This window comes from Dermacentor albipictus, chromosome 1 (assembly GCF_038994185.2).
Source record: "Dermacentor albipictus isolate Rhodes 1998 colony chromosome 1, USDA_Dalb.pri_finalv2, whole genome shotgun sequence".
Classification (NCBI taxonomy): domain Eukaryota; kingdom Metazoa; phylum Arthropoda; class Arachnida; order Ixodida; family Ixodidae; genus Dermacentor; species Dermacentor albipictus.
The window spans coordinates 133815912-133835276 of NC_091821.1; positions in this window are offsets into that span (position 1 = coordinate 133815912).

A 19365-nucleotide genomic window follows, 5' to 3' on the forward strand; every position below is an offset into this window, starting at 1 on the left:
ATTGTCACTCAAACGGCCCAATACAAAGTCAGCACACGACGGTCGTCCGAGGGGTCCAACCAGCGACCGCGCTGGCCACCCGGTTCAAAGTTCGCGCGCGCGGTGACCTCCAGGCAAGGGAGGTGCGGCGCCGTGCTGTCGGGCACACGCGGACACGTTTAAACACGCTGCTTCGCCGAGGCTTCTCCCGCACGAAGGCGCAGCATCTTGTCTGGTGAAGGGAGAATTATGGCGCTCGCAGGATAGATTCCGCATCTTGCAGATTCGGAATCCGGGCTTGTGGTAATGGCACAACAGCGCTCATCCATAGATAATGTCGTCGATTTGGTCACGTTTGTTCAACATCAAAAACGTCTGAAACAACTCACTGCGGCATTATTCTTTGACATAAAAGGCGCCTATTATAATATAGCACAATATGCCATTATAGAGGCTCTGATTGAAGCCAGAATCGATTGCCGCACTTTTCAGTGGCTGTGCAGCTATTTGACCGGCAGGCATTTATTCGTGATTACCGAGAATGGCGCCACGACTCAACACCAAACATTCCGTGGAGTGCCGCAAGGTGGAGTGTTGAGCCCGACGCTATTCAACATAGTGCTCGTTGGCCTACTCAGATGCTTGCCCAACATAGTTCATGTATCAATCTATCCCGACGACATCTGCATTTGGGCGTCTGCTGTAACACGACTGCAGATACGAGCACAGCTACAAAATGCAGCTACCTTAATATCACTGTACTTGCGAAAATAGAACTTAGAGCTGTCTTCAGAGAAATGCTGCCTTGTTACTTTCACTCCGCAGGCAATGAAGCGTTACTCTGTAGGTGTCAACGGACAAGCAGTTGCAAATGCACGGAAACACCGCTTTTTAGGCGTAATTATCGACCGCGACCTATAATGGAGCCCGCACGTTTCATACCTAAAGAAGAGGTCGATGACAATAATACATCTAGAATTTCTCGGTGGAAAGTCATGGGGCACATCGGTGCGGTCATGCTGCAGCTTTATAATGCCTTGTTTCTCGGTTTCGCAAGATACAGCCTCCCTGTGCTTGGTAACACCTGCAAAACAAACCTGCGGTTACTCCAGGGACTACAAGCTCAAGCCCTAAGGACGTGTCTCGGTCTTCCGATGTGTGCGTATACAGGGGCAACGATTGTCATAACTCGAGATCACCCAATATCAACGTACTTGGTAACCGACGCTCTCAGGGAGCATATTCGCCACGTTGCCCGTCTACCTTCTCACTATCTTGCCGCTTTACCCGCAGAAAGGCCACACGCAACTATCAGTCGTATAATTGTTGCCAATCGTACCTCATTGCTATCGAACTACATGCCTGCCGCAAGGCCATCCTCACCCTTTATGGTGCCTGCACAGACCTGAAAAACGCCTCACCATCCCACGAATCACGAAGAAGGCTAACATGACGTCATTTGCCCTGAAGCAGGCCACATTAGAACTTTTACCTGAGGTGCACAGTGGCCGCATGCAGGTTTACATCGATGGCTCAGTCACATCTGCAATTTCAGCCGCTGCTTTGGTGATACCAACAAGATCCGTCAAAATACAGCTAAAAACGTCACATGTGTCATCAACGACAGCTGCTGAACTGGTAGCCTTGCGTGTGGCTCTTCATTTCATTCAGGATGAATGCCATGCATGGTCAGTCTTCTGTGATTCCAAGGCAGCCCTACAGAGTGTACTCTCAGCACCGCGCCATGGATCACATGAACAGCTTGTCGCAGAGGTCAGAGAAGTACACCATCACATATTTGACAAAGGACACGATATCATAAATGAGTGGTTGCCTAGTCATTGTGGCATGCATGGCAATGATCGAGCAGACGCAGCTGCCCGATCTGCCCATGACGGCGTCAACTGCTTTGCCATTACTCTTTCGAGAGCCGGCGCAGCAAAAAAACTTTCCGTACTGGCAAACGACCTGACATTAGCTCAGTGGAATTCATCCGATTTCACAAGTGCACGACTTCATACCCTGGACCCTACTTTACAGCTCCGTATTCCGCCCGAGCTTCCACGACGCGACTGTACCCTTCTAGTTCGTCTATGGCTTGGAGTAGCATTTTCAAATGCGTACTCTTTTCTTATCAGAATGTCCAACAGCCCACTTTGTGACTTCTGCGGGTGCAATGAAACAATCGCGCACCTTCTTTGTCAGTGCTCTCGTTTCAACTCACAAAGAGCAGTCCTCCCAGCCACCCTAGACAAATTGCACAAGCGCCCAATGACAGAAAACAAGATCCTTGGAAACTGGCCTACGCGAACATAAGCGCGATTGGCTATGAAGGCGCTGCTGCAATATTCAAAAGACACTGGACTTTCTGACAGATTGTGACTTCACTGTGTGACGCAGGATTGTACGGTGAAACTGCATAACACTAAGAATTCCTTTGCGGACGGCGTGTAGTGCCCACAGAAGCAGTTTGTGTGCACGTGCGTGTGTGTATAGTCTTTTTTTTTTCTGTTTTTCTTAACTTTTTAATCCTTCTCTCTCTCACCCATCGCATCCCTTTGCCTCTCACCAGTACAGGGTAGCCAACCGGAGATAATCTCTGGTTAACCTCCCTGTCTTTCCTTTGCCTTTCTCTCTCTCTACAAATACGCGGCGTTCGTTTGCTTTTCTTTTATAACTTTGTGCCACATGGAGGTTTCAAAGAAAGAAAATTACTCTTGCCGGTTTTTGTAACGTGTAATAAGTATTCTGCCTGTATTGACATACTTCAGAGCTCATTTCCTGTGTTTTGTACATGTGTAGATAATCATGTTGTATGATTAACTCACTTTTACGCCCGCATCCTCGTTTTCTATTTCCCCATTTGTCTATCCATCTCACATTGTTTTGACCACCACATTTGTCTTTTTTGTACTTTTTTAATCGCGCGGACTGCCTTTTAAGGGCACCAGTAGGAATTCTCCGTAGCTGTTCCTGGGCACTACAATAAACGTGTGATTGATTGATTGATTGATTGATTGATTGATTGATTGATTGATATGTCTTTTTTTTCATGTAGATACGCTTATTGAATTACCAATGGACTATACTCCAGCCCTTAACCGAAAGCTCCGAACTCTCGTATTTCAGAAACATTTACATCTCCAAACTGGCTTATCAATAATCTTCTTGAGTGTTGTGTGTTTCCTTTTCTTAATTTCAAATATTGTTTTTTTCTTATACAGGAGGTTCCCCTACAGCCCATAGCTTTGGGACCTTCACCTATATACTTTGTTGCCATGTATATTTTAATGAGGTAATGAATAAACGTTTATGGGTCTTTGTTTATTCTGCATTCCGAGCTATGAAACTATGACAACTGCAAATAAAATGATTGGCGTACTAATTCGCGTCTTACAAGGAAAGACGTTAAGCTAACACAGCGACGCGCTAGTGGCGCTCGTTTTTATTTCATTTTTTTTCCTGCCACTTTGAAACACGTTCCGTAAAACCACACGCGCGCATACACATACGCACGCCTGTATGGATATGCACACGGACTCCGATATGCGCACCGAAAGTTCTGTCGTGTTTAGTGGAACGGAATCTTTTTCTGGATGACCCGCCGCGGTAGCTCAGCGGCTACGGTGTTGCGCTGCAGAGGACGAGATCGCGGCAGCAAATCGCGGCCGCGGCGGCCCCATTTCCATGGGGACGGAATGTAGAAACACCCGTGTCCCGTGCATTGGGGGCACGTGGAAGACACCCTGGTGGTCAAAATTAATCCGGAGTCCCCCCACTATGGCGTACCTCATAATCAAATGCTGGTTTTGGCACGTAATACGCCATAATTCAATGCCGTTGGTAACTGCAAGATAACGGATTACGTCAGTCAGCCAAGTAACGTCAAGTCAGCCCGTAGCGTGCCGGCACAAGGACAAGAAACTTGATATGATTCGATTTATGCATCACTCGCACTTGTTCGTTACGATCCGACAAAAAGTTTTGAGCTCATGCGTCGACTTGAAGTCATCATGATTTTGGCTCATTTCGTTCTTTCGTAAATAGATAATATCCCAGTGAAAAAAAAATTAAGGGACGTGCTTCGCCGAAAATGTTTTTATTTAGCAGGGTCGGCTCTTATGAGCCTCGCGTTCAATCCCGAAGTACTGCTGCACTTTGTGTCTTCGATATTTGGTGATCTCGCCGCCTATCCGTTTTTCTTTTGCTCACTTAGGATTTTGACGTCTGAGTGAGAAGAATACTGCGCCAACTCCCGCAACGAGTAATTAGGTGTTCATGCTGCTTGAACATTATCCATGCTCCATTGATGTATCTAGGCTGAATTGGAGAGAAAGAGAGAGAGAGAGAGAGAGAAATGATGCGTAGAAATGCAAAATTCTCATCCGTCTTACTAGCTCGTACAAGCCGCCCGTCTCGAGAGTTTCCTGCCGAAGCACCTAGTGTTCCAACTTGGGCGCTGTATTATAACGAGCATGCCACGCTGAGACAACACTCAGCATTAACTTTGATGCGCTAGTCATCAAGCATAATTATTAAACCTATTATAGCTAAATTAGGCGTAATCTTGAGCAAGATTGAGTATGATGAGTTCATTTGATGGCTGTTTTCTCCACTTTTCTGTTCGTCGAGATATTATACAATTTTGTGCCTTCGCTTTTGTGCAAATATAAGAATATGAGCACGCAAAAAAAAATAGAAAAGAAGAGATCTGGAAGGGGGGGGGGGGGCGGGGGGAGGTCTTTGAAGCCCGCCTGGAATGTGCAAGAAAGTGTCTGGTTTAGGATATCCGTCACGACATTAATGAATGTGTTTCCAGCGTCAACGCAGTCTCTCCCTGTCTTTTTTTTTTTTTCTTACATTTACTCGCCTTTCACCGCTAAAGTTGTTTGACCGCAGGTTAAAAAGTGCCGCACAGTTTGTTTGCACGTCACGTCTCCCGCCCTGAAGCTGTGTTCTTTCATCGCGGCTGCGTCAGCGTTCCGCAAACCCCAATTTCTCGGGAAGTTGGCAGAATCTTCTTCGGGTATTTACTATGACGTCTAGTCGGATTGAGGTCACGGTGTAGGTAGATGCTTGCGGCGGCAATTGCACGTTTGTTTACTGATGACTTACGTGCGGTCGTCCTCCCGCCACATTTGAGAGCTGTCAAGCTTTGAGGTTCTAGCAAAATAATGCTGGATGCATTATGATCACAACTGAAATGTTCCTCCTTCGAGGGTGCCGCCCGCTGCGGTTGCTTAGTGGCTGTGGCGTCGCGCTGCTAAGCGCCAGATCGCGTGACAAAATCCCGGCCGCGACGGCCGCAATTCGATGCGGGCGAAATGCAAGAACACCCGTGTATCGTGCACTGGGTGCACGTTAAGGAACTTGCATCTTGAAACTGTAAAAGCGCACGAAGACGAGAAACGAAGAGAGTGGACAGGACGGAGCGCTTTTGTACAACTGAAAAATTTTATTGAAAGGACACAACTATATGCGCACAAAAACGGAATAGGACGGCTAAGCATGCGTTGCAAGGCTCTCGGATTAAATAATTTGAACGGCAAGGTTAAAATTTTCAAAAAAGTAAGAAAAAGGTTATAACTGTCAAGAAACTTGAATTCCCTATCATGCAGCAACACGGAGGGGTGGCTGACGCAGTTATCTCACTTTTTCTTTATGTGGAAGGCCTCTTCCATTTCACGGGTTAGCTGGTTAGTGCTCTTGAAGATAATATTAGCGTCTTCGAAGACAGCATAACAGCTGCAGTCCCTACAGTAGGCGGCTAGATGGGTGGTTCTTCATAATTATATGCTGCCAGGTGCTCCCTTAGCCTCACGTTGACGCAACGCCCCGACTGGCCTACGTAAAGTTTACCGCACTTAAACGGGATCATATATACCATGCCCAACGCACAATCTACATATTTGTTGGTATGTTAGGTGGCACTGTAGGGACTGCGGCTGTTATCCTGTGTTCGAAGATACTCAGATTATCTTCAAACGCACAAACCAGTTAACCCGTGAAATGGTAGAGGCCTTCCACATAAAGAAAAAAGCAGATAACTGCGTCATCCACCCCTCGGTCTTGCTACATGATAGGGAATTCAAGTTTCTTGCCATCTAGAACCCTTTTTTACTTTTTTTACTTTTAATGTCGCCTTTCAAATGATTCAACCTGAGAGCCTTGTAATGCATGCTCAGCTGTCCTACTCCGTTTTTAAGCACATATAGTTGTTTCATTTCAATAAAGAAAGTTTTTCAGTTGTAAAAAAGCGCTTCGTCCCGTCCACTCTCTTAGTTTCTCGTCTTTGTGCGCTATTTTACAGTTTCAAGATGCAAGTAAACCAACTAGCCCAGTTATCCACTCTGTTACACCTTAAGGAACCCCAGGCAGCCAAAATTATACCGGAGTCCCTCACTACGGCGTGCCTCATAATCAGATCGTGGCTTTAGCTCGTAAAACCACAGAATTAAAAAAAAAAAGAAATCTCGGAGGGTGAGAATAAGGCGTGCCACAATGGAAAATAATTGGAGCAAACATTTACTAGCTCGAAGATCATGAACGAAATAAGTCGCATCAGAGTCCTGACAGGAATTTACTACCCTCAAACTACCGTGATGCTGACACGCATGCGCAGTGCAGGATGTCCGGGAGTGCAAACCACGAAATTGCATTGCGCCAATTGTTTTCTTCTTCTTTTTTGGAACACATATTGTCTTGAAGAATTGCTCTTGACAAATAGCCTAATTCTGCTGCTTCATGTGGATTACTTGAAGAGGTGGTTAGCGATTACACGGTAAATCACAATGTTTAATTATTGAGATAACTGAGTTCCACCAAATAGCATTAAGATTAGGTCCTTCAGATGTTGCAAGTGCGACATTGAAGCCCCGGGCAATGCTTAAGTCACGTACAGGTAACGAAAATCACGAGACTAGCACCAGCCTCGAGAGGCCCGAAGGGACGCTCTTGTCTTGAGACAGTCGTATCGCTCCTTAGTCACCATTGCTGTGAAAGAAAAAGACGCGTAAAGTGACTCCTTGCTGAAGATATATACTGCACATTACTCTGTATTAGCGTTTTGGGGCCGGCGCGTAAGTACCTGCAAATATATGCGTCAGCGGTTTGTCTCCCTCTTTGTGATGTTCACCTTGCTTTATTTTCCCCCTTTCCTTCGGCGTTGGCTTCAATGCATGCACCTAGGTTTCCGAACAGGCGATAATTTATGAGGCATGGATAAATCTGGCCACAAAATTTCCTGGCCTCGTTGCAAGACATCGAAGTGTGTATGTCGCCCTGTTTATTGCGCAGCGAACGTATATTTGCGCAGCATATCCTCGCATCTCCTTCGGGATATCTCCACATCCCAGGTAATATCACAACCTCCGAAGCCGCCCCGCAGCGCTGCTCTTATTTCGCCGATGGATGGAGTGCGTATTCGAGCGTGCCGCAATCAAGCGGCCGTAATTCGTCATCGAGCGGCGCAGGTTTCTCCCGCGGGAGCACGGCCGCCGACAAGACGACCAGCGCTGCCCACCTGGCGGGCACGCCGTGAATCACGTCGCCGGCGAGGCCCCGACAGCGCTGCGGCCTCCTCGTTGAAAGAAGCCCGACGCAGCGGCACCCCCCACAGCGCCTCGGACCACCTCGGACCGCGCGACGTCGCCTAGGGCGTGGAGGTGGTGGAGGAAGCCTTCTGCGTGTAGGAGCTTGGCGTAGTCTCGACAGTGGCCCTAATCGGCGCGCGTGGTATGACACTTTATTCTTGCTGGCAGGAGGGCTTGGGGGCGACGCTGCCCCAGCGGGCCGACCCGCGTGCTGCCAGCCGGCTTGGGATTCCTGGTGTTTCACTTCATTACGCGCGTGCCTCTGCTGCGCCAAATATTGCTCCCGCTGGGCCGCTTTCTTATCCCCTACTGGCATATTACTTCGAGACGGATTTCTTGTTCATTTTTGCCTTATGCCCTCTTTTGCAGAGCAGGCTCGCGTGGCCCAATGCGTCATTGATTTCTCCATATGTCTGGATTCCAATCTTCTGATGGCGATCTTCGTCTCTTGCCCCGTTGTTTTCTTTCTTTTTCTCTCATTGTAGTTCTTGCAAGCTCGTGCATGAGGGCGTTTTCGTTTCTTTTCGACGTGCTAGACGTGGTTCTCGAGGCGCCGTTTGCGGAACGCGCGGCATTTCTGGAAGGGAGCCAGGGAGGCAGACGCGAGCAACAAACCCCCGCCGTCGACAAAGCGCCGGGCACACTGCGCTGAATGAGCAGGGTTGTTGCTTCTCGTTTCCCCACCGGCCGGCTGCGAAAGCGCTCGCTGCGGCGAGTGATAGTTCGTGCCTATGAATAAAGCACGAGCCTCTCTGGTTGCACGGACATGTTCGCCTGCAGCGTTCGGCTTGGCTAACGCAGCGGTCGCGTTTTCCTCCTGCGTGGTAAGCGGGAGGCCTGATTCGCATCGTCTTCACATTCCGATCCCGGCGGTTGCGAAACAGACGCGCTCGACTGAAGGAGGCGTGTGAGCAGCCGCTCCCGTTAAGTCTTTCATCCCAGCCCCGCCCCTTTGCTAAGCACAAAATATTATTGAAAAATTCGAGATGCCAGAAAGTGCTGGGCAGATTACTGCCGAACTCGAGTCCCATTTGCTGCAACTGCACCGGGAAGCCCATTGCGCCTCCTGACTATAGTAACGAACTGGCAAGGTCAGAAATGCTGCTTCCATGGGCAGGTTGCTTGTTTTCCCATTCTGCTTCCTTCGGTTCTTTTTATCGGCCAAAGAAAGAAAATATGTCGGAGGTTTTCATGTTTAGCAGCAAGCACTTCTGGTCGTAGTACGTGAAAAGGCTTTTCGCTGCATCAGTTTGCAGTAGCCTTCATCCGGCAGAGATGGTTAGCTTCTATCTTCGACGTGCGCTACATTGCGATAGCTGTCCCTCTAGCTGCTCAGCGTTTTTCGTTTCTTTTTTTCGTTCTGAACCTTGAAAAATGATCTACACTTTTCTGTCGCTGGTAGGCCGCCAGATCTGGCGGCAGAAATATAACGAGAAATATGCGGGGCCCACTGGACCCGATCGAACACAATCAAAATAATGATAATAATGGAATCAAATAAAATTATTACGTAGATATGAGCAGATCATGAGTGGTTGACGTACGACTGAAGGTCGATGGCTCGTTTTAAACCATACATTCCGCTTCACCGCCTAGAAACACAAACAATATCACGTGTCTTGCACAGGGTACAGTCTATGCAGGTCGCTTTTTGCTTTCTTTCTATGTGATTGCAGTATTTTTTTCTCTCTCTCTCTTCTACAACGTTTGTGAAAGATAGAGCCATTCTGCCTTCGCAGGTGGGCTGCAAGAAAGTGGCGTGGAGTAGAGGCAACATACGAGGTTGCCGTCAACTTAGGTCGTCGTTTCAAATCCCCGCGTCTAAACCATTTCCAAGCTTGTGGTGGCTTCTGATTTAAGCCGTAAGTCTCGAGAGGACCAATGGCGCTACACGCATCTCCAGCTGAAACCGCAATGCAAGGCCCACTGGACGGAAGAAAACACGCCCTCGGCACAATAGAACTCGTACAGCAGCCCCCCGCATGAATCTTGATTGCCTTCGCCCGTCTGTGGGGCTTCGAGTGGCGAACAATTAGCTCTTGCGACGAATTGCCGTGACTATTTTTGGTAACAAAACATTACTAATTAACTTTAGTTCCATAGCTTAGAATTCATATATTTGACGCCTATTATGCTTTTTCATCATCGTAGTCTTTATCCCTTTACTGCAACATCACCTGATGATGCGGTGCGGAGTCAAAAAACAGTTAGTGCTTTGAAGAGAACTCAATCCGAGCCCTTTTGTTTTGGGGATTTTGCTGCGAAGCTTTTCTTGTGACTAGAAGCGGTGGAAAATGTCCGCGCCAAACGCCGATGAAAATCCATCGAGAGGTGTATTGAAATGGTTGCAATGTTATTGGGAGGGGATGTTAGGCATGTCGAGGGTAATCAAATGCGTGCCAAAGGGATTGCAGGCCCCTCACGTCTCTCTGCCCGGCTGGTCTTCGGAGGTCCCCGCTGCTTCTTGTTGATGCCGCAAGAAGTTGCAGGAATGATTTCGCTGGTAAACGTAGCTGAACATAAGTGTGTAATCAGGGGCATTGTATGAAATTACCAGAGTTCAAATAGTTGCTTTGGAGCCTTGGAGTTTCTTGAGGTTTTCAACAAGGCCCAGTTTTGTAACTACGCGGCTTATCGAGACAAAGCTTTGTAGGAATATATTGTGCGTCGTGAAAAACAGCCTGGAAAAAAAGTGAAGTTGTAGGTGATTTTAAGCTGCCTTATAGCAGAGAGAAACAAAAGAGAGAAAAATCAGAAAGGTTAACTTCCTGTTAGCCTTTTGAAAAACATCCTGGAAAAAAAGTGAAGTTGTAGGTGATTTGAAGCTGCCTTATAGCAGAGAGAAACAAAAGAGAGAAAAATCAGAAAGGTTAACTTCCTGTTAACCTTTCTGGTTAACCGGAAAGGCTAACATCCGGCTCGCTCAGTACCGACTGTTGGTAGCTTCGCGCGCTCTGTTCTCGCTGCTTCGTGTTGAAGAGGGACGCGTGGGCGCATATCTCGAAAGAGATCTGCGAATGGGGCAGTGTGCGGCGTGGGCTGAGAGCTTTGAGCCTATACGTAACTGAGAACCTATACGTAACATTATCCATCGCAACGCGTTCTTTCAGTTCCGATGTTGCGCGACTACAAGATTGCTGTTTCTATCAATAATATAACTAATGGAAACTCGCCTCTTCCTGTCTATCTTTTTTCCGTTCCTATACGCAATAGGCTTCATGCTTCGAACGGTGACATTAACCTGCCCAAATGTCGTAACGTTTATCGCGAAAGATTAATAGCATTTAGTGGAACTAAAATTTGGAACATGATCCCCCTTGAAATAAAAATTGCGCGTAATTTTGCCTAGCATGTAAGTCTTTTTTTTTTTTCTGTCTATGCACGACCTGTGAACGTGCTTGTCTGTTGACAGACATGACTGATATTTATGCTCACTATATGTTTTTACGTATTATATGTGCACTTATATACGCGTATATATATATTTATGAATGTATGTGTTCTTTTAGTATTTTTTGCTTGCTTTTTTATCCTCTAGCTGACCTGTGCATCTTTGTTGTATACTGGACTGCACCGCGGCCACTAGCCATTCTAGGCTATCGGTCCAAATATTCATTGTACATATATTTTCTGATGGTCTTGAAAAATAAAGTTCAGTTTCAGTTTCATTTTCAGTTCTCGCGTTCGCGTTGAAGCGAGAAGCAGCACGAAGGTAAAGTCGCTCACTGCTACGGGCTCTATGTATATTATATGCATGATTCCAAAGAATGTATGCACTGTTCACTTCATTTTACTGAGTTCTTGAAGCCAGCCTCACCTCCGCCTCGTGTCGGTCCGATATTGCACTACCTCCGGTATCGGCCCAAATTTTTTCTTACGTGAGGGACGGACGGTTTTCTCATTGGGTAAGCATAGAAATGCTTACGCATTTAAATAAAATATATATCAGCATACTTCAGCAATTCCTTCGGCTGTGTGTTCAATTACTGCTGCGGCAGCAGGCTCTCACGGGGGATACCGCCATATTCCCAAAAACTTCTTTGCTTGCCCACAACGTCGTGATTAAGGTATATTGCGGCATGCAATAACAAAATATCAAAAACTAAACAGAGCTGGCATGGAAGCATAGCTTTGGGTTTTTGGAAAGTGTCGTTATCGTGGGATGAATGGTGCCACAGTTTGTTAGGCAATCAAGTGCGAGCAAATGTTGCGGCGGCATATCCAATTTGTCAGTTTCATTGTAAAACGCGCACCGACCCTATGTGCCCCGCGGTCAGGCTCAGTACGAAATGCCTGGTCGGTTAGATATAGCAGAGAGAAACGGAAGTGAGGAAATGCGAGGAGGTTGACCAGACTTGTGTTTCTAAGGAGCGGAGTATGCGACGCACCTATAGCTAGCGAAGCGAAGAAAATTCCTGGGCAGATGTTTGCCAATCTAAGCAATCGGTACATCAAAGGCAGCGAAGCATGTATATATATATAAGCGAGTTCTCACACTCTTCTGAAGTATAGCGATCTGTTTGCTGGCTATTCTCAGTGCCGGCTCCCACCACGGAGGTTGCGTTCCCGCAAAATGGCGTCATTTGTTGACCGCTGTAACCGTACAAGCTTCTAGCGCACCTCCCACGTGGAGCCGGTAATAAGCTGCTGTTTGTTCTAATGAGGCATACTCGAGGCAGCTTATATTTTATGCATGATCATTGATAATTGCGCTTCAAAGCAAGCATTTGAAGCCATGGCTGTTCTTTATCGTTTGATACCAAGCGCGATATCTTCGCCTGCGGGCCTTCGCTCGAACCTGGCTGTGAAATTCCCCTTAACATTTTCGATGCAAAATAAATCCCACTGGCGCATATCAATGGACTCGTCTGACGTCACACCGCGCGGTTTTAGTTTTACCGACGGCTACTAAACATCAGCTGAACAGCGTGTTTGCAGGCTTTTTAGGAGGCTGGTGCTGCACTGGACCTGGATATTGAACATCCCTTACGCGCGGAAGCGAAGTTGGCAGGATGTTTTTAGAACATAGTTTTCCTTCTTTGTAATAAAAAATGTACGCTAAGCATCGCAAGCTTTTAATGTCTTCACAGTTATCACTGGAATGCTCTTCCTAGCAGGATGTATCAGCAGGCGTCACCACAAGTCGGGCGCAGAGCACTTTCCTGCAAAAGGTTCAGAGCAGCCCGCACAAGCGGTTCGGAACGTTGATGGAAAATATCACTGACCCACACTTCCGATTTGTTCTTCAAACGTGCAACATCGTTGGCCAAGTCGATTATTTTGCTTACGGGAGTTCCGGCGCGATTCTCGCAGCTATAGTTATTAGTCCCTCTGCCCTGCCTAAATAGGTGCGTGCGCGTTTAATATCAGATTTGGAAGTTGGGACCGTGAATGTACTCAATTATTTGATGTGCCGGCACCCTGGTATTGCGGCAAATGCTGCTGTGAATTGACTTTGTGACCCTGTGTTTAGCAGAGGAGCGCAGCGTCGCTGGGTAATAGTGCGGAGAGTCCTGAAATGTTAAGCTCCTATGAAATGTTAAGCTCCGTATGACTATAGGTCGCCAGAACCAGGCGCACTGCCTGCGGAGAACTCGCGTTGCCCAAACTTCCACTCACACGAGAATAGATATTTCCGTGTTTTCTCGGAATTGCGCGCGTGGCCTTTTCGAAACAGACGCACTAAATTCTTTCGGATTTGCGGCCGAACCTTGCTCGTATTCATACTACTGCTCTTCACCCTTAGCTGACAGGACGACTGTGCCGTGGACGCTAATCTTCACGGATTTGCTGACTGCGGACCGTTCGTGGCAGCTACCTGCCGCCACGTGTACACCAGGATCACCGGATTGCCAGTTCACCGCCCATTCATCTACTGATCGCATGTCTTAAACAGTCGACAGCGCAAGCGCCATCGCTGCCAGTGGTGGCACCCCCTCCCGGAATCGCTATAAAAAGGACCGAACATCAAATGCCGAGTGGGATTTGCGGCCGAACCTTGCTCGTATTCATACTACTGCTCTTCACCCTTAGCTGACAGGACGACTGTGCCGTGGACGCTAATATTCACGGATTTGCTGACTGCGGACCGTTCGTGGCAGCTACCTGCCGCCACGTGTACACCAGGATCACCGGATTGCCAGCTCACCGCCCATTCATCTACTGATCGCATGTCTTAAACAGTCGACAGCGCAAGCGCCATCGCTGCCAGTGGTGGCACCCCCTCCCGGAATCGCTATAAAAAGGACCGAACATCAAATGCCGAGTGGGATTTGCGGCCGAACCTTGCTCGTATTCATACTACTGCTCTTCACCCTTAGGTGAGTGTGACGCAAATACATAGCTACTGTAAAAAAAAATGTATTGGCCGCAAATCCCAACTGTAGTTTTCTGAGCTGTCAATTCTGTTGTGATGGGTATTGATATTTGCACATTCCGCGTCCGAATAGGTTGTTTTGTGCCATTTGGGAGGGACACTGTATCATGTTCACCAGTATGGTTTCGTCCAGGCTGTGCTGCCAATAGGATATGCGTAGGCGCTCGACTGATCTTAGCTGTGTCATGTATATGGCTCCTGCTAATCTGTGCTGGTGACGTTGAGACAAACCCCGGCCCAGATAAATCTGATCAAGTTCTCGCTGCAATTAAAGAAATGAGATTAGTCAGTGAAAATTTTCAAAAAGAAGTTCTTGGAAAAATAAAAGATGTACAGCTGAGCGTTACAGAAATCAAACGGCGCTTATCTAAGCTAGAAGACAGCTCGGCCGCTGTAACTGACATCTCTAAGGAAGTCAACACCTTGGGCGCGATGCTGAAAGAATCTCAAGACAGGCTTCAAAGCATAGAAACAACTCAAACGCGACAGTCTAGCAAACTTGTTGATGACCTCAATAATAGAATGCGTAGAAATAACTTGATCTTCAAAGGCATTGCTGAGCAGACAACGGAAACATGGAAAGATACCGAAGATGTGGTGACAAAGTTTGTAACCACGAACTTGGGAATGTCAATTGGCGAAATTGAACGAGCCCATAGAATAGGAGAACGAAGGGAGAACAACACCCGCCCAATAATTGTGAAATTCTTAAATTTCAAAGACAAGACCTGCATTCTCAAGAATGCCCACAAACTGAAAGATCTTAAATCTGCTTCCGTTTGGATAGAAGAGGACTTTTCACCTAGGATGCAATTTATTAGGAAGCAGCTTAGAGACTTTGCTCGGAAGAACAGACATCCTGGTGAGCAATATAAACTCTTCTTCGATAAACTCCTTCTTAATGGTACCCTGTATTCATTCAACTGCACCACTAGAGAAGTGACTGCTCTTCCCAAACGCCACTCTACAGATAGGGCTCGTTTTTCGAAAAACGGTATAAACGAAATGACTACTCCCCATGAAGGCGATGCGACCGCTCAGGACAACTGACTAAAAAATAAAGGGATGAATTCAACGTTGTCAATTTTGGTGACAAATTTCCGTAGCCTCCTTCCAAAGCAAGATCATTTCTGTTCTTATGTCGAAGCATGCTCAGCTGACCTGGTGTTAGGATCAGAGACTTGGTTATCTCCCGATGTTAATAATTCCGAACTATCCTTGTCCAGCCAGTTTTTATTATTTAGGAAAGACCGCATAACTTCACGCGGTGGTGGGGTAATAATCGCTGTAAAGAAAAGCTTGGAAGCGTTTGTTATTGATACGGAATCGTGCCTGGAAATTTTGTGGATTGCATTACGTCTGTCACCGTCTGTAACTTGTGCCGTTGGGGTGTGTTATCGCCCACCTGATTCACCTGAGGAATTCCCTGAACACCTGAATGAATCTTTAACTCACATTCAGAACAAATTTCCACGCGCACCAGTATTCCTGGCTGGCGACTTCAATTATCCGAATATTGATTGGAAAACATGCAGGCCCCTCCACGGCACAAGAAAGCGTGAATGCCAGAATTTTCTGGATGTGTTAACACTTTTCAATCTGCACCAAATTGTTTCCACACCTACGCGTGGTCATTCGCTCTTAGATCTTGCACTGACAACGGAACCGGAGAAGACATCTGTACACGTTTTAGATGGCATCAGTGACCACATGATACTGCAGTGCGATTATACAGTAGTCAGGAATAAACCAGAAAAACAGAAAAAAATTATATTTGATTATACCAGAGCAAATGTTGACGCTCTTCTTGATGAACTATCATTATTCTGTACAGATGTTTTCCACTCTTTCAATATGCGGGATGCAAATGAGAACTGGTTCCTAATTCGTGATAAACTAACTCTGCTGAAAGATAAACACGTGCCTAAGGTCACCATCACCACATCTACAGAAAGCACATGGTTCACAAGACATGTGAAACGATGCATAAACAAAAAAAAACGGTTGTACGCAAAAGCTAAACTGACAGCATCTGAACACGATTGGAACAACTACCGCACACATGAGCAACTGTGCAAAAGTGAAATTGAATCAGCGAAGGACAAGTTTTATAACAGTGACCTTTCACACATGTTAAAAAACAATCCTAAAAAATTTTGGCGGGTTGTTAATCCAAATTACAGTTCAAACTCCTCAGTATCCATAAATAAAGAAGGTAATCTTCTTACTTCCCTTGAAGTAGCAGAGGAATTTAACCAATTTTTCTGCTCAGTATTCACTCATGAGGGCCCCTTACCTACTGACCTACAATTCCCAACGCTGTGCCAAACTATGCCTGACATAACTGTCACGCCAGAAGGCGTATATTCAGCCATAGACCGTCTCCCTATTAACTCGGCACCCGGCCCCGATGGAATATGTCCTAAATTGCTAAAGATAGCAAAGCCTGTAATATGCCCAATATTGGCCGCAATTTTTCAGCAATCTATAGATACGGGCTGTGTCCCAAACGACTGGAAAATTGCGCGTGTCATACCCGTTTTCAAATCTGGTGATGCCTCTAACCCGTCAAATTACAGACCAATTTCGCTAACCAACATCAGCTGCAAATTACTAGAACACATAATCTCATCGGCCATCATGAGCTATCTGGCGAAGCATAACTTCTTTTTTGCGAATCAGCACGGCTTTCTCCACGGTCGATCTTGCGAAACACAACTGTTCGAATTAATTACTGACCTTCATCGCGCTGTTCATGCTCACTCTAAAATAGACGCCGTATTTGTAGATTTCGCCAAAGCGTTCGACAAAGTTCCACACAAACGTCTAATTAAAAAACTTGACAATCTGAACATTAATTCGAAGGTTATTTTTTGGATTAACAATTTTTTGGCCAATCGCTACCAATCAGTCTTTGTTAATGGTTATTCATCAACCCTCTCCCACGTTAAATCTGGAGTACCACAAGGGTCTGTACTTGGACCTATCTTATTCTTAGTTTATATTAATGACGTAAGCAATAACCTGAGTTCTACGGTCAGATTGTTCGCAGATGATTGCGTGATATACAGGCAAATAATTGAACCTTCTGATTCACTTCAACTACAATCGGACTTAGACAAGATTAACAATTGGTGCACACAATGGCAAATGGAAATTAATACCTCGAAAACAAAAGTCGTGACATTTTCCACAAAAACTGACCCAGAACCTTGCCATTACTTTCTAAACGGCATGACCGTAGAATCGGTACCGGTCATAAAATATTTAGGGATCCATTTAGCATCCGACCTTTCATGGAACATTCACATAGATGCGGTCATTAACAAGGCTTCTAAAACACTCGGATTTCTCAGACGAAATCTGCGTTCAGCTAATGCAGACACTAAGTATTTAGCATACACCACATTAGTGCGCTCGCAGTTGGATTACGCCTCTTTGATCTGGAACCCATACCAAGCATACTTAATAACAAAATTAGAGTCTCTTCAAAATAAAGCCTCTCGATTCATATCGAAGATCTACTCGCGTACGGCAAGCGTCACGGAAATAAAGAAAGCTCTCAAGTTACCTCCTCTCGAAAGACGTAGAACGCTTTTCATACTGTCCTTTTTCCACAAATTATATCACAGCCACTCTTCCTTTGCTATATCACATCTCACGCCAGCGCATCGCATATCCCCACGCATTGACCACCAACTCAAAGTCGAACCCATTTTTGCTGGCACTAACCTCTTCTTTCATTCGCCGCTCGTCCTAGCCATCCGTCAATGGAATCTTCTGCCTGGCACCATTGCATCTGTCATTGATTACGAAACGTTTGTAACCAGCCTGAAATGTCACCTTGAGCTGTAACTTTCATTCTTACCCTCTCCTCACTTCACAAACGTGTATGTATATATAACGCTACTCTCTGTAACAATTGAATGTTTGTTGATTATTGTTGATATGTATCTCTATATTTTGTTTTTATATTTAGCATGCTGTTAATGGTAAGCGACTTCTGTACACATCGTAGTACTGCGTTGCTTTGTACTAACTGTTGTTCCCCCCCTATGTAATGCCTCCTGGGCCTTTAGGGTATTTGAATAAAAAAAAAAAGAATAGACGCACTAAATTGTACAGTTGCCCAAGAAACGACGCCGCGTAAATAATGTTCATCAATCTTTATTTTACTGGGCGGGTTGGTTTTATCGTACAACATAACCGAAAGAGGTTAACATATTTAAATAAAAAAACCGCAAACACCGTGTATGCAGTGTTCTTTCGGGGCTTTTTTATTTTCGGTTTTACATATACGGCGCTGTCCGATGAATAAATTATGCTGTTTAGTCCAGCCCTTGTCCCAAGTCTACTTTGTGTTATTTTAAGTTTTGCTGGTTCCTGCCTCTGTATTTTGAATATATCCTTATATTTTCACCGTTGAACCAGCGGTGAGTCGAGTGAAGTGTGCGTGCTCTTTCTACATATAGTGAATAAATTGCGGCTCGCAGTCAATGAATAACTTTAATTTGCCTAAGTATGTTTGGAGTTTTACGCAACGTTTCACCAAACTTCCTCTATTTTGTTCGCCGCGCTTAGACTAGTTCTGTCTTTCAACGTAAGATCGTTCAATTTAAACTTTTCACTAAGGTTCCGCTGTTAGCTTTGAATGTGCGAATAACCTTTTTTTTCTCTTGCTGTGTTTTTCTGTCTCCCTTCTTTATCCAGGTAAGTTCCGGCGACTCCTTCTCCAGCCTCATCAAGGGGCTTCCTGCTGCGTAATATCAGGCCGACTGACGGATTACGGCGTGCAGCCACTGTGAACAGCGTGCTCGACAGCGTTTCATACTTCTCCATCGCACGGTTCTCTCGGTGAGCAAATTTGCATGCGTGGAGCAATAATACGGCTGTATTAGCTCTCTTTTCACTTACTGTTGTTTTTCCTCGGCTCTATTAGGGGCGCTTACGATAATGCTTCTCATAAAGCCATCCTTGATGCGCTCGTGGCTGCGAAAATTGAAGACTGCACTTTTTGTCAAATTTGGAGCTACGTTACCTGAAGGAGCTTCTTTGTATTCACCGAGGATGGTCAAATTACCGACTACTACAGTAGCCATGGAGCTCCACATGGTGGCGTTTTGAGGCCAGTTTTGTTCAACCTAGCTCTGATTGGGCTGCCGGAATCCCTGTCACAGTCGGTCAGTCTGTGAATTTACGCAGATGACATTTGCATCTGGGCTTCAGGAGTTAACTCACCCTCAGATTCGGGCAAAATTACAAAAGGCTCCAACGCTGACGTCGGCTTATCTTTAGAGACAAGGCCTCGGCGTCTCAGCAGCAAAATTCGCATTAGTCGCCTTCACGCGAAAGTTGATGACTGCCTACCGGGTGTTTATTAATGGCCAGCCTGTCTTTTACAAGAGAACCCATCGATTT